The 14,647-nt window shown below is 44.3% G+C and overlaps 1 protein-coding gene across 1 annotated transcript in view; it reads left to right on the top strand.

Moving 5' to 3' along the window:
- Positions 1-14,647, top strand: part of LOC146546153 (uncharacterized) — a gene marked incomplete at its 3' end in the record, with an annotated part of 186,635 nt that overhangs the window by 63,887 nt on the left and 108,101 nt on the right. The gene's annotated exons all lie outside the window — the stretch shown is intronic.

Raw genomic sequence — 14,647 nt, forward strand, 5'->3', positions numbered from 1 at the left:
AAACCTAAGTAAGAAGAAACAGAAAAAGTAAGACAAAAAAAGTCAGAAAGAAAAGCTAAGAAGAGAAAAAGTATAAATAGAGGACAAACCAGTCCCTACCCTCATTGAGCCCAGCCTGATGAAGGCGAAGTAACGCCGAAACGTCGCGACGGGCTCAATAGAACAATTAATGGCCACTACTACCCAATGATGGGCAATTTTTTGATCCGGGGGCATCAGTGCCTACCCCAGTCGAGTGAGCGTGCACCAGGGGACCCAGACTTCTGCCTGGGACCCCTTTCTTTCCCCAAACCCTTACCAGCCAGGTCCCGGTGGAGTGGGCGATGCCCCTACCCACATCTCCTTCCCTAACCCTAACCTATCCCCCCCTCCCTGTCCCAAACCCCAGAAAAGACAGAAAAAAAGCCTAAAAAAATGGAAAAACAAAAAACAGAAAAAGAAGCCTAAATAGAGTGGTTACTAAGGATGGGGGTGCCAGAAAAACAAGATGATAGACAGAGTGGACTAAGGAATAGGGGGTGCCATAAAGAAAAAGGATAGAAAAGAAAGCTCCCCAAGTAGGGTTGAGAAGAGAAAAAGAGAGAGAGTAAGAAAGCTCCCCAAGTAGGGTTGAGAGGAAAAGAGAAAAGTCACGTAAAAACAGAAAAAGTGACAGAGAGAAAAATAGAAAAAACTAAGTACAGAAAAAATTAAAAAGCCAAGAAAAAACCTAAGTAAGAAGAAACAGAAAAAGTAAGACAAAAAAAGTCAGAAAGAAAAGCTAAGAAGAGAAAAAGTATAAATAGAGGACAAACCAGTCCCTACCCTCATTGAGCCCAGCCTGATGAAGGCGAAGTAACGCCGAAACGTCGCGACGGGCTCAATAGAACAATTAATGGCCACTACTACCCAATGATGGGCAATTTTTTGATCCGGGGGCATCAGTGCCTACCCCAGTCGAGTGAGCGTGCACCAGGGGACCCAGACTTCTGCCTGGGACCCCTTTCTTTCCCCAAACCCTTACCAGCCAGGTCCCGGTGGAGTGGGCGATGCCCCTACCCACATCTCCTTCCCTAACCCTAACCTATCCCCCCCTCCCTGTCCCAAACCCCAGAAAAGACAGAAAAAAAGCCTAAAAAAATGGAAAAACAAAAAACAGAAAAAGAAGCCTAAATAGAGTGGTTACTAAGGATGGGGGTGCCAGAAAAACAAGATGATAGACAGAGTGGACTAAGGAATAGGGGGTGCCATAAAGAAAAAGGATAGAAAAGAAAGCTCCCCAAGTAGGGTTGAGAAGAGAAAAAGAGAGAGAGTAAGAAAGCTCCCCAAGTAGGGTTGAGAGGAAAAGAGAAAAGTCACGTAAAAACAGAAAAAGTGACAGAGAGAAAAATAGAAAAAACTAAGTACAGAAAAAATTAAAAAGCCAAGAAAAAACCTAAGTAAGAAGAAACAGAAAAAGTAAGACAAAAAAAGTCAGAAAGAAAAGCTAAGAAGAGAAAAAGTATAAATAGAGGACAAACCAGTCCCTACCCTCATTGAGCCCAGCCTGATGAAGGCGAAGTAACGCCGAAACGTCGCGACGGGCTCAATAGAACAATTAATGGCCACTACTACCCAATGATGGGCAATTTTTTGATCCGGGGGCATCAGTGCCTACCCCAGTCGAGTGAGCGTGCACCAGGGGACCCAGACTTCTGCCTGGGACCCCTTTCTTTCCCCAAACCCTTACCAGCCAGGTCCCGGTGGAGTGGGCGATGCCCCTACCCACATCTCCTTCCCTAACCCTAACCTATCCCCCCCTCCCTGTCCCAAACCCCAGAAAAGACAGAAAAAAAGCCTAAAAAAATGGAAAAACAAAAAACAGAAAAAGAAGCCTAAATAGAGTGGTTACTAAGGATGGGGGTGCCAGAAAAACAAGATGATAGACAGAGTGGACTAAGGAATAGGGGGTGCCATAAAGAAAAAGGATAGAAAAGAAAGCTCCCCAAGTAGGGTTGAGAAGAGAAAAAGAGAGAGAGTAAGAAAGCTCCCCAAGTAGGGTTGAGAGGAAAAGAGAAAAGTCACGTAAAAACAGAAAAAGTGACAGAGAGAAAAATAGAAAAAACTAAGTACAGAAAAAATTAAAAAGCCAAGAAAAAACCTAAGTAAGAAGAAACAGAAAAAGTAAGACAAAAAAAGTCAGAAAGAAAAGCTAAGAAGAGAAAAAGTATAAATAGAGGACAAACCAGTCCCTACCCTCATTGAGCCCAGCCTGATGAAGGCGAAGTAACGCCGAAACGTCGCGACGGGCTCAATAGAACAATTAATGGCCACTACTACCCAATGATGGGCAATTTTTTGATCCGGGGGCATCAGTGCCTACCCCAGTCGAGTGAGCGTGCACCAGGGGACCCAGACTTCTGCCTGGGACCCCTTTCTTTCCCCAAACCCTTACCAGCCAGGTCCCGGTGGAGTGGGCGATGCCCCTACCCACATCTCCTTCCCTAACCCTAACCTATCCCCCCCTCCCTGTCCCAAACCCCAGAAAAGACAGAAAAAAAGCCTAAAAAAATGGAAAAACAAAAAACAGAAAAAGAAGCCTAAATAGAGTGGTTACTAAGGATGGGGGTGCCAGAAAAACAAGATGATAGACAGAGTGGACTAAGGAATAGGGGGTGCCATAAAGAAAAAGGATAGAAAAGAAAGCTCCCCAAGTAGGGTTGAGAAGAGAAAAAGAGAGAGAGTAAGAAAGCTCCCCAAGTAGGGTTGAGAGGAAAAGAGAAAAGTCACGTAAAAACAGAAAAAGTGACAGAGAGAAAAATAGAAAAAACTAAGTACAGAAAAAATTAAAAAGCCAAGAAAAAACCTAAGTAAGAAGAAACAGAAAAAGTAAGACAAAAAAAGTCAGAAAGAAAAGCTAAGAAGAGAAAAAGTATAAATAGAGGACAAACCAGTCCCTACCCTCATTGAGCCCAGCCTGATGAAGGCGAAGTAACGCCGAAACGTCGCGACGGGCTCAATAGAACAATTAATGGCCACTACTACCCAATGATGGGCAATTTTTTGATCCGGGGGCATCAGTGCCTACCCCAGTCGAGTGAGCGTGCACCAGGGGACCCAGACTTCTGCCTGGGACCCCTTTCTTTCCCCAAACCCTTACCAGCCAGGTCCCGGTGGAGTGGGCGATGCCCCTACCCACATCTCCTTCCCTAACCCTAACCTATCCCCCCCTCCCTGTCCCAAACCCCAGAAAAGACAGAAAAAAAGCCTAAAAAAATGGAAAAACAAAAAACAGAAAAAGAAGCCTAAATAGAGTGGTTACTAAGGATGGGGGTGCCAGAAAAACAAGATGATAGACAGAGTGGACTAAGGAATAGGGGGTGCCATAAAGAAAAAGGATAGAAAAGAAAGCTCCCCAAGTAGGGTTGAGAAGAGAAAAAGAGAGAGAGTAAGAAAGCTCCCCAAGTAGGGTTGAGAGGAAAAGAGAAAAGTCACGTAAAAACAGAAAAAGTGACAGAGAGAAAAATAGAAAAAACTAAGTACAGAAAAAATTAAAAAGCCAAGAAAAAACCTAAGTAAGAAGAAACAGAAAAAGTAAGACAAAAAAAGTCAGAAAGAAAAGCTAAGAAGAGAAAAAGTATAAATAGAGGACAAACCAGTCCCTACCCTCATTGAGCCCAGCCTGATGAAGGCGAAGTAACGCCGAAACGTCGCGACGGGCTCAATAGAACAATTAATGGCCACTACTACCCAATGATGGGCAATTTTTTGATCCGGGGGCATCAGTGCCTACCCCAGTCGAGTGAGCGTGCACCAGGGGACCCAGACTTCTGCCTGGGACCCCTTTCTTTCCCCAAACCCTTACCAGCCAGGTCCCGGTGGAGTGGGCGATGCCCCTACCCACATCTCCTTCCCTAACCCTAACCTATCCCCCCCTCCCTGTCCCAAACCCCAGAAAAGACAGAAAAAAAGCCTAAAAAAATGGAAAAACAAAAAACAGAAAAAGAAGCCTAAATAGAGTGGTTACTAAGGATGGGGGTGCCAGAAAAACAAGATGATAGACAGAGTGGACTAAGGAATAGGGGGTGCCATAAAGAAAAAGGATAGAAAAGAAAGCTCCCCAAGTAGGGTTGAGAAGAGAAAAAGAGAGAGAGTAAGAAAGCTCCCCAAGTAGGGTTGAGAGGAAAAGAGAAAAGTCACGTAAAAACAGAAAAAGTGACAGAGAGAAAAATAGAAAAAACTAAGTACAGAAAAAATTAAAAAGCCAAGAAAAAACCTAAGTAAGAAGAAACAGAAAAAGTAAGACAAAAAAAGTCAGAAAGAAAAGCTAAGAAGAGAAAAAGTATAAATAGAGGACAAACCAGTCCCTACCCTCATTGAGCCCAGCCTGATGAAGGCGAAGTAACGCCGAAACGTCGCGACGGGCTCAATAGAACAATTAATGGCCACTACTACCCAATGATGGGCAATTTTTTGATCCGGGGGCATCAGTGCCTACCCCAGTCGAGTGAGCGTGCACCAGGGGACCCAGACTTCTGCCTGGGACCCCTTTCTTTCCCCAAACCCTTACCAGCCAGGTCCCGGTGGAGTGGGCGATGCCCCTACCCACATCTCCTTCCCTAACCCTAACCTATCCCCCCCTCCCTGTCCCAAACCCCAGAAAAGACAGAAAAAAAGCCTAAAAAAATGGAAAAACAAAAAACAGAAAAAGAAGCCTAAATAGAGTGGTTACTAAGGATGGGGGTGCCAGAAAAACAAGATGATAGACAGAGTGGACTAAGGAATAGGGGGTGCCATAAAGAAAAAGGATAGAAAAGAAAGCTCCCCAAGTAGGGTTGAGAAGAGAAAAAGAGAGAGAGTAAGAAAGCTCCCCAAGTAGGGTTGAGAGGAAAAGAGAAAAGTCACGTAAAAACAGAAAAAGTGACAGAGAGAAAAATAGAAAAAACTAAGTACAGAAAAAATTAAAAAGCCAAGAAAAAACCTAAGTAAGAAGAAACAGAAAAAGTAAGACAAAAAAAGTCAGAAAGAAAAGCTAAGAAGAGAAAAAGTATAAATAGAGGACAAACCAGTCCCTACCCTCATTGAGCCCAGCCTGATGAAGGCGAAGTAACGCCGAAACGTCGCGACGGGCTCAATAGAACAATTAATGGCCACTACTACCCAATGATGGGCAATTTTTTGATCCGGGGGCATCAGTGCCTACCCCAGTCGAGTGAGCGTGCACCAGGGGACCCAGACTTCTGCCTGGGACCCCTTTCTTTCCCCAAACCCTTACCAGCCAGGTCCCGGTGGAGTGGGCGATGCCCCTACCCACATCTCCTTCCCTAACCCTAACCTATCCCCCCCTCCCTGTCCCAAACCCCAGAAAAGACAGAAAAAAAGCCTAAAAAAATGGAAAAACAAAAAACAGAAAAAGAAGCCTAAATAGAGTGGTTACTAAGGATGGGGGTGCCAGAAAAACAAGATGATAGACAGAGTGGACTAAGGAATAGGGGGTGCCATAAAGAAAAAGGATAGAAAAGAAAGCTCCCCAAGTAGGGTTGAGAAGAGAAAAAGAGAGAGAGTAAGAAAGCTCCCCAAGTAGGGTTGAGAGGAAAAGAGAAAAGTCACGTAAAAACAGAAAAAGTGACAGAGAGAAAAATAGAAAAAACTAAGTACAGAAAAAATTAAAAAGCCAAGAAAAAACCTAAGTAAGAAGAAACAGAAAAAGTAAGACAAAAAAAGTCAGAAAGAAAAGCTAAGAAGAGAAAAAGTATAAATAGAGGACAAACCAGTCCCTACCCTCATTGAGCCCAGCCTGATGAAGGCGAAGTAACGCCGAAACGTCGCGACGGGCTCAATAGAACAATTAATGGCCACTACTACCCAATGATGGGCAATTTTTTGATCCGGGGGCATCAGTGCCTACCCCAGTCGAGTGAGCGTGCACCAGGGGACCCAGACTTCTGCCTGGGACCCCTTTCTTTCCCCAAACCCTTACCAGCCAGGTCCCGGTGGAGTGGGCGATGCCCCTACCCACATCTCCTTCCCTAACCCTAACCTATCCCCCCCTCCCTGTCCCAAACCCCAGAAAAGACAGAAAAAAAGCCTAAAAAAATGGAAAAACAAAAAACAGAAAAAGAAGCCTAAATAGAGTGGTTACTAAGGATGGGGGTGCCAGAAAAACAAGATGATAGACAGAGTGGACTAAGGAATAGGGGGTGCCATAAAGAAAAAGGATAGAAAAGAAAGCTCCCCAAGTAGGGTTGAGAAGAGAAAAAGAGAGAGAGTAAGAAAGCTCCCCAAGTAGGGTTGAGAGGAAAAGAGAAAAGTCACGTAAAAACAGAAAAAGTGACAGAGAGAAAAATAGAAAAAACTAAGTACAGAAAAAATTAAAAAGCCAAGAAAAAACCTAAGTAAGAAGAAACAGAAAAAGTAAGACAAAAAAAGTCAGAAAGAAAAGCTAAGAAGAGAAAAAGTATAAATAGAGGACAAACCAGTCCCTACCCTCATTGAGCCCAGCCTGATGAAGGCGAAGTAACGCCGAAACGTCGCGACGGGCTCAATAGAACAATTAATGGCCACTACTACCCAATGATGGGCAATTTTTTGATCCGGGGGCATCAGTGCCTACCCCAGTCGAGTGAGCGTGCACCAGGGGACCCAGACTTCTGCCTGGGACCCCTTTCTTTCCCCAAACCCTTACCAGCCAGGTCCCGGTGGAGTGGGCGATGCCCCTACCCACATCTCCTTCCCTAACCCTAACCTATCCCCCCCTCCCTGTCCCAAACCCCAGAAAAGACAGAAAAAAAGCCTAAAAAAATGGAAAAACAAAAAACAGAAAAAGAAGCCTAAATAGAGTGGTTACTAAGGATGGGGGTGCCAGAAAAACAAGATGATAGACAGAGTGGACTAAGGAATAGGGGGTGCCATAAAGAAAAAGGATAGAAAAGAAAGCTCCCCAAGTAGGGTTGAGAAGAGAAAAAGAGAGAGAGTAAGAAAGCTCCCCAAGTAGGGTTGAGAGGAAAAGAGAAAAGTCACGTAAAAACAGAAAAAGTGACAGAGAGAAAAATAGAAAAAACTAAGTACAGAAAAAATTAAAAAGCCAAGAAAAAACCTAAGTAAGAAGAAACAGAAAAAGTAAGACAAAAAAAGTCAGAAAGAAAAGCTAAGAAGAGAAAAAGTATAAATAGAGGACAAACCAGTCCCTACCCTCATTGAGCCCAGCCTGATGAAGGCGAAGTAACGCCGAAACGTCGCGACGGGCTCAATAGAACAATTAATGGCCACTACTACCCAATGATGGGCAATTTTTTGATCCGGGGGCATCAGTGCCTACCCCAGTCGAGTGAGCGTGCACCAGGGGACCCAGACTTCTGCCTGGGACCCCTTTCTTTCCCCAAACCCTTACCAGCCAGGTCCCGGTGGAGTGGGCGATGCCCCTACCCACATCTCCTTCCCTAACCCTAACCTATCCCCCCCTCCCTGTCCCAAACCCCAGAAAAGACAGAAAAAAAGCCTAAAAAAATGGAAAAACAAAAAACAGAAAAAGAAGCCTAAATAGAGTGGTTACTAAGGATGGGGGTGCCAGAAAAACAAGATGATAGACAGAGTGGACTAAGGAATAGGGGGTGCCATAAAGAAAAAGGATAGAAAAGAAAGCTCCCCAAGTAGGGTTGAGAAGAGAAAAAGAGAGAGAGTAAGAAAGCTCCCCAAGTAGGGTTGAGAGGAAAAGAGAAAAGTCACGTAAAAACAGAAAAAGTGACAGAGAGAAAAATAGAAAAAACTAAGTACAGAAAAAATTAAAAAGCCAAGAAAAAACCTAAGTAAGAAGAAACAGAAAAAGTAAGACAAAAAAAGTCAGAAAGAAAAGCTAAGAAGAGAAAAAGTATAAATAGAGGACAAACCAGTCCCTACCCTCATTGAGCCCAGCCTGATGAAGGCGAAGTAACGCCGAAACGTCGCGACGGGCTCAATAGAACAATTAATGGCCACTACTACCCAATGATGGGCAATTTTTTGATCCGGGGGCATCAGTGCCTACCCCAGTCGAGTGAGCGTGCACCAGGGGACCCAGACTTCTGCCTGGGACCCCTTTCTTTCCCCAAACCCTTACCAGCCAGGTCCCGGTGGAGTGGGCGATGCCCCTACCCACATCTCCTTCCCTAACCCTAACCTATCCCCCCCTCCCTGTCCCAAACCCCAGAAAAGACAGAAAAAAAGCCTAAAAAAATGGAAAAACAAAAAACAGAAAAAGAAGCCTAAATAGAGTGGTTACTAAGGATGGGGGTGCCAGAAAAACAAGATGATAGACAGAGTGGACTAAGGAATAGGGGGTGCCATAAAGAAAAAGGATAGAAAAGAAAGCTCCCCAAGTAGGGTTGAGAAGAGAAAAAGAGAGAGAGTAAGAAAGCTCCCCAAGTAGGGTTGAGAGGAAAAGAGAAAAGTCACGTAAAAACAGAAAAAGTGACAGAGAGAAAAATAGAAAAAACTAAGTACAGAAAAAATTAAAAAGCCAAGAAAAAACCTAAGTAAGAAGAAACAGAAAAAGTAAGACAAAAAAAGTCAGAAAGAAAAGCTAAGAAGAGAAAAAGTATAAATAGAGGACAAACCAGTCCCTACCCTCATTGAGCCCAGCCTGATGAAGGCGAAGTAACGCCGAAACGTCGCGACGGGCTCAATAGAACAATTAATGGCCACTACTACCCAATGATGGGCAATTTTTTGATCCGGGGGCATCAGTGCCTACCCCAGTCGAGTGAGCGTGCACCAGGGGACCCAGACTTCTGCCTGGGACCCCTTTCTTTCCCCAAACCCTTACCAGCCAGGTCCCGGTGGAGTGGGCGATGCCCCTACCCACATCTCCTTCCCTAACCCTAACCTATCCCCCCCTCCCTGTCCCAAACCCCAGAAAAGACAGAAAAAAAGCCTAAAAAAATGGAAAAACAAAAAACAGAAAAAGAAGCCTAAATAGAGTGGTTACTAAGGATGGGGGTGCCAGAAAAACAAGATGATAGACAGAGTGGACTAAGGAATAGGGGGTGCCATAAAGAAAAAGGATAGAAAAGAAAGCTCCCCAAGTAGGGTTGAGAAGAGAAAAAGAGAGAGAGTAAGAAAGCTCCCCAAGTAGGGTTGAGAGGAAAAGAGAAAAGTCACGTAAAAACAGAAAAAGTGACAGAGAGAAAAATAGAAAAAACTAAGTACAGAAAAAATTAAAAAGCCAAGAAAAAACCTAAGTAAGAAGAAACAGAAAAAGTAAGACAAAAAAAGTCAGAAAGAAAAGCTAAGAAGAGAAAAAGTATAAATAGAGGACAAACCAGTCCCTACCCTCATTGAGCCCAGCCTGATGAAGGCGAAGTAACGCCGAAACGTCGCGACGGGCTCAATAGAACAATTAATGGCCACTACTACCCAATGATGGGCAATTTTTTGATCCGGGGGCATCAGTGCCTACCCCAGTCGAGTGAGCGTGCACCAGGGGACCCAGACTTCTGCCTGGGACCCCTTTCTTTCCCCAAACCCTTACCAGCCAGGTCCCGGTGGAGTGGGCGATGCCCCTACCCACATCTCCTTCCCTAACCCTAACCTATCCCCCCCTCCCTGTCCCAAACCCCAGAAAAGACAGAAAAAAAGCCTAAAAAAATGGAAAAACAAAAAACAGAAAAAGAAGCCTAAATAGAGTGGTTACTAAGGATGGGGGTGCCAGAAAAACAAGATGATAGACAGAGTGGACTAAGGAATAGGGGGTGCCATAAAGAAAAAGGATAGAAAAGAAAGCTCCCCAAGTAGGGTTGAGAAGAGAAAAAGAGAGAGAGTAAGAAAGCTCCCCAAGTAGGGTTGAGAGGAAAAGAGAAAAGTCACGTAAAAACAGAAAAAGTGACAGAGAGAAAAATAGAAAAAACTAAGTACAGAAAAAATTAAAAAGCCAAGAAAAAACCTAAGTAAGAAGAAACAGAAAAAGTAAGACAAAAAAAGTCAGAAAGAAAAGCTAAGAAGAGAAAAAGTATAAATAGAGGACAAACCAGTCCCTACCCTCATTGAGCCCAGCCTGATGAAGGCGAAGTAACGCCGAAACGTCGCGACGGGCTCAATAGAACAATTAATGGCCACTACTACCCAATGATGGGCAATTTTTTGATCCGGGGGCATCAGTGCCTACCCCAGTCGAGTGAGCGTGCACCAGGGGACCCAGACTTCTGCCTGGGACCCCTTTCTTTCCCCAAACCCTTACCAGCCAGGTCCCGGTGGAGTGGGCGATGCCCCTACCCACATCTCCTTCCCTAACCCTAACCTATCCCCCCCTCCCTGTCCCAAACCCCAGAAAAGACAGAAAAAAAGCCTAAAAAAATGGAAAAACAAAAAACAGAAAAAGAAGCCTAAATAGAGTGGTTACTAAGGATGGGGGTGCCAGAAAAACAAGATGATAGACAGAGTGGACTAAGGAATAGGGGGTGCCATAAAGAAAAAGGATAGAAAAGAAAGCTCCCCAAGTAGGGTTGAGAAGAGAAAAAGAGAGAGAGTAAGAAAGCTCCCCAAGTAGGGTTGAGAGGAAAAGAGAAAAGTCACGTAAAAACAGAAAAAGTGACAGAGAGAAAAATAGAAAAAACTAAGTACAGAAAAAATTAAAAAGCCAAGAAAAAACCTAAGTAAGAAGAAACAGAAAAAGTAAGACAAAAAAAGTCAGAAAGAAAAGCTAAGAAGAGAAAAAGTATAAATAGAGGACAAACCAGTCCCTACCCTCATTGAGCCCAGCCTGATGAAGGCGAAGTAACGCCGAAACGTCGCGACGGGCTCAATAGAACAATTAATGGCCACTACTACCCAATGATGGGCAATTTTTTGATCCGGGGGCATCAGTGCCTACCCCAGTCGAGTGAGCGTGCACCAGGGGACCCAGACTTCTGCCTGGGACCCCTTTCTTTCCCCAAACCCTTACCAGCCAGGTCCCGGTGGAGTGGGCGATGCCCCTACCCACATCTCCTTCCCTAACCCTAACCTATCCCCCCCTCCCTGTCCCAAACCCCAGAAAAGACAGAAAAAAAGCCTAAAAAAATGGAAAAACAAAAAACAGAAAAAGAAGCCTAAATAGAGTGGTTACTAAGGATGGGGGTGCCAGAAAAACAAGATGATAGACAGAGTGGACTAAGGAATAGGGGGTGCCATAAAGAAAAAGGATAGAAAAGAAAGCTCCCCAAGTAGGGTTGAGAAGAGAAAAAGAGAGAGAGTAAGAAAGCTCCCCAAGTAGGGTTGAGAGGAAAAGAGAAAAGTCACGTAAAAACAGAAAAAGTGACAGAGAGAAAAATAGAAAAAACTAAGTACAGAAAAAATTAAAAAGCCAAGAAAAAACCTAAGTAAGAAGAAACAGAAAAAGTAAGACAAAAAAAGTCAGAAAGAAAAGCTAAGAAGAGAAAAAGTATAAATAGAGGACAAACCAGTCCCTACCCTCATTGAGCCCAGCCTGATGAAGGCGAAGTAACGCCGAAACGTCGCGACGGGCTCAATAGAACAATTAATGGCCACTACTACCCAATGATGGGCAATTTTTTGATCCGGGGGCATCAGTGCCTACCCCAGTCGAGTGAGCGTGCACCAGGGGACCCAGACTTCTGCCTGGGACCCCTTTCTTTCCCCAAACCCTTACCAGCCAGGTCCCGGTGGAGTGGGCGATGCCCCTACCCACATCTCCTTCCCTAACCCTAACCTATCCCCCCCTCCCTGTCCCAAACCCCAGAAAAGACAGAAAAAAAGCCTAAAAAAATGGAAAAACAAAAAACAGAAAAAGAAGCCTAAATAGAGTGGTTACTAAGGATGGGGGTGCCAGAAAAACAAGATGATAGACAGAGTGGACTAAGGAATAGGGGGTGCCATAAAGAAAAAGGATAGAAAAGAAAGCTCCCCAAGTAGGGTTGAGAAGAGAAAAAGAGAGAGAGTAAGAAAGCTCCCCAAGTAGGGTTGAGAGGAAAAGAGAAAAGTCACGTAAAAACAGAAAAAGTGACAGAGAGAAAAATAGAAAAAACTAAGTACAGAAAAAATTAAAAAGCCAAGAAAAAACCTAAGTAAGAAGAAACAGAAAAAGTAAGACAAAAAAAGTCAGAAAGAAAAGCTAAGAAGAGAAAAAGTATAAATAGAGGACAAACCAGTCCCTACCCTCATTGAGCCCAGCCTGATGAAGGCGAAGTAACGCCGAAACGTCGCGACGGGCTCAATAGAACAATTAATGGCCACTACTACCCAATGATGGGCAATTTTTTGATCCGGGGGCATCAGTGCCTACCCCAGTCGAGTGAGCGTGCACCAGGGGACCCAGACTTCTGCCTGGGACCCCTTTCTTTCCCCAAACCCTTACCAGCCAGGTCCCGGTGGAGTGGGCGATGCCCCTACCCACATCTCCTTCCCTAACCCTAACCTATCCCCCCCTCCCTGTCCCAAACCCCAGAAAAGACAGAAAAAAAGCCTAAAAAAATGGAAAAACAAAAAACAGAAAAAGAAGCCTAAATAGAGTGGTTACTAAGGATGGGGTGCCAGAAAAACAAGATGATAGACAGAGTGGACTAAGGAATAGGGGGTGCCATAAAGAAAAAGGATAGAAAAGAAAGCTCCCCAAGTAGGGTTGAGAAGAGAAAAAGAGAGAGAGTAAGAAAGCTCCCCAAGTAGGGTTGAGAGGAAAAGAGAAAAGTCACGTAAAAACAGAAAAAGTGACAGAGAGAAAAATAGAAAAAACTAAGTACAGAAAAAATTAAAAAGCCAAGAAAAAACCTAAGTAAGAAGAAACAGAAAAAGTAAGACAAAAAAAGTCAGAAAGAAAAGCTAAGAAGAGAAAAAGTATAAATAGAGGACAAACCAGTCCCTACCCTCATTGAGCCCAGCCTGATGAAGGCGAAGTAACGCCGAAACGTCGCGACGGGCTCAATAGAACAATTAATGGCCACTACTACCCAATGATGGGCAATTTTTTGATCCGGGGGCATCAGTGCCTACCCCAGTCGAGTGAGCGTGCACCAGGGGACCCAGACTTCTGCCTGGGACCCCTTTCTTTCCCCAAACCCTTACCAGCCAGGTCCCGGTGGAGTGGGCGATGCCCCTACCCACATCTCCTTCCCTAACCCTAACCTATCCCCCCCTCCCTGTCCCAAACCCCAGAAAAGACAGAAAAAAAGCCTAAAAAAATGGAAAAACAAAAAACAGAAAAGAAGCCTAAATAGAGTGGTTACTAAGGATGGGGGTGCCAGAAAAACAAGATGATAGACAGAGTGGACTAAGGAATAGGGGGTGCCATAAAGAAAAAGGATAGAAAAGAAAGCTCCCCAAGTAGGGTTGAGAAGAGAAAAAGAGAGAGAGTAAGAAAGCTCCCCAAGTAGGGTTGAGAGGAAAAGAGAAAAGTCACGTAAAAACAGAAAAAGTGACAGAGAGAAAAATAGAAAAAACTAAGTACAGAAAAAATTAAAAAGCCAAGAAAAAACCTAAGTAAGAAGAAACAGAAAAAGTAAGACAAAAAAAGTCAGAAAGAAAAGCTAAGAAGAGAAAAAGTATAAATAGAGGACAAACCAGTCCCTACCCTCATTGAGCCCAGCCTGATGAAGGCGAAGTAACGCCGAAACGTCGCGACGGGCTCAATAGAACAATTAATGGCCACTACTACCCAATGATGGGCAATTTTTTGATCCGGGGGCATCAGTGCCTACCCCAGTCGAGTGAGCGTGCACCAGGGGACCCAGACTTCTGCCTGGGACCCCTTTCTTTCCCCAAACCCTTACCAGCCAGGTCCCGGTGGAGTGGGCGATGCCCCTACCCACATCTCCTTCCCTAACCCTAACCTATCCCCCCCTCCCTGTCCCAAACCCCAGAAAAGACAGAAAAAAAGCCTAAAAAAATGGAAAAACAAAAAACAGAAAAAGAAGCCTAAATAGAGTGGTTACTAAGGATGGGGGTGCCAGAAAAACAAGATGATAGACAGAGTGGACTAAGGAATAGGGGGTGCCATAAAGAAAAAGGATAGAAAAGAAAGCTCCCCAAGTAGGGTTGAGAAGAGAAAAAGAGAGAGAGTAAGAAAGCTCCCCAAGTAGGGTTGAGAGGAAAAGAGAAAAGTCACGTAAAAACAGAAAAAGTGACAGAGAGAAAAATAGAAAAAACTAAGTACAGAAAAAATTAAAAAGCCAAGAAAAAACCTAAGTAAGAAGAAACAGAAAAAGTAAGACAAAAAAAGTCAGAAAGAAAAGCTAAGAAGAGAAAAAGTATAAATAGAGGACAAACCAGTCCCTACCCTCATTGAGCCCAGCCTGATGAAGGCGAAGTAACGCCGAAACGTCGCGACGGGCTCAATAGAACAATTAATGGCCACTACTACCCAATGATGGGCAATTTTTTGATCCGGGGGCATCAGTGCCTACCCCAGTCGAGTGAGCGTGCACCAGGGGACCCAGACTTCTGCCTGGGACCCCTTTCTTTCCCCAAACCCTTACCAGCCAGGTCCCGGTGGAGTGGGCGATGCCCCTACCCACATCTCCTTCCCTAACCCTAACCTATCCCCCCCTCCCTGTCCCAAACCCCAGAAAAGACAGAAAAAAAGCCTAAAAAAATGGAAAAACAAAAAACAGAAAAAGAAGCCTAAATAGAGTGGTTACTAAGGATGGGGGTGCCAGAAAAACAAGATGATAGACAGAGTGGACTAAGGAATAGGGGGTGCCATAAAGAAAAAGGATAGAAAAGAAAG

The sequence above is a fragment of the Mchenga conophoros genome, unplaced genomic scaffold, assembly GCF_057382185.1.
Source record: "Mchenga conophoros isolate Kocher_MC1m ecotype Shallow Benthic unplaced genomic scaffold, M_conophoros_male_GT1.1 unmapped_scaffold_9, whole genome shotgun sequence".
NCBI lineage: Eukaryota > Metazoa > Chordata > Actinopteri > Cichliformes > Cichlidae > Mchenga > Mchenga conophoros.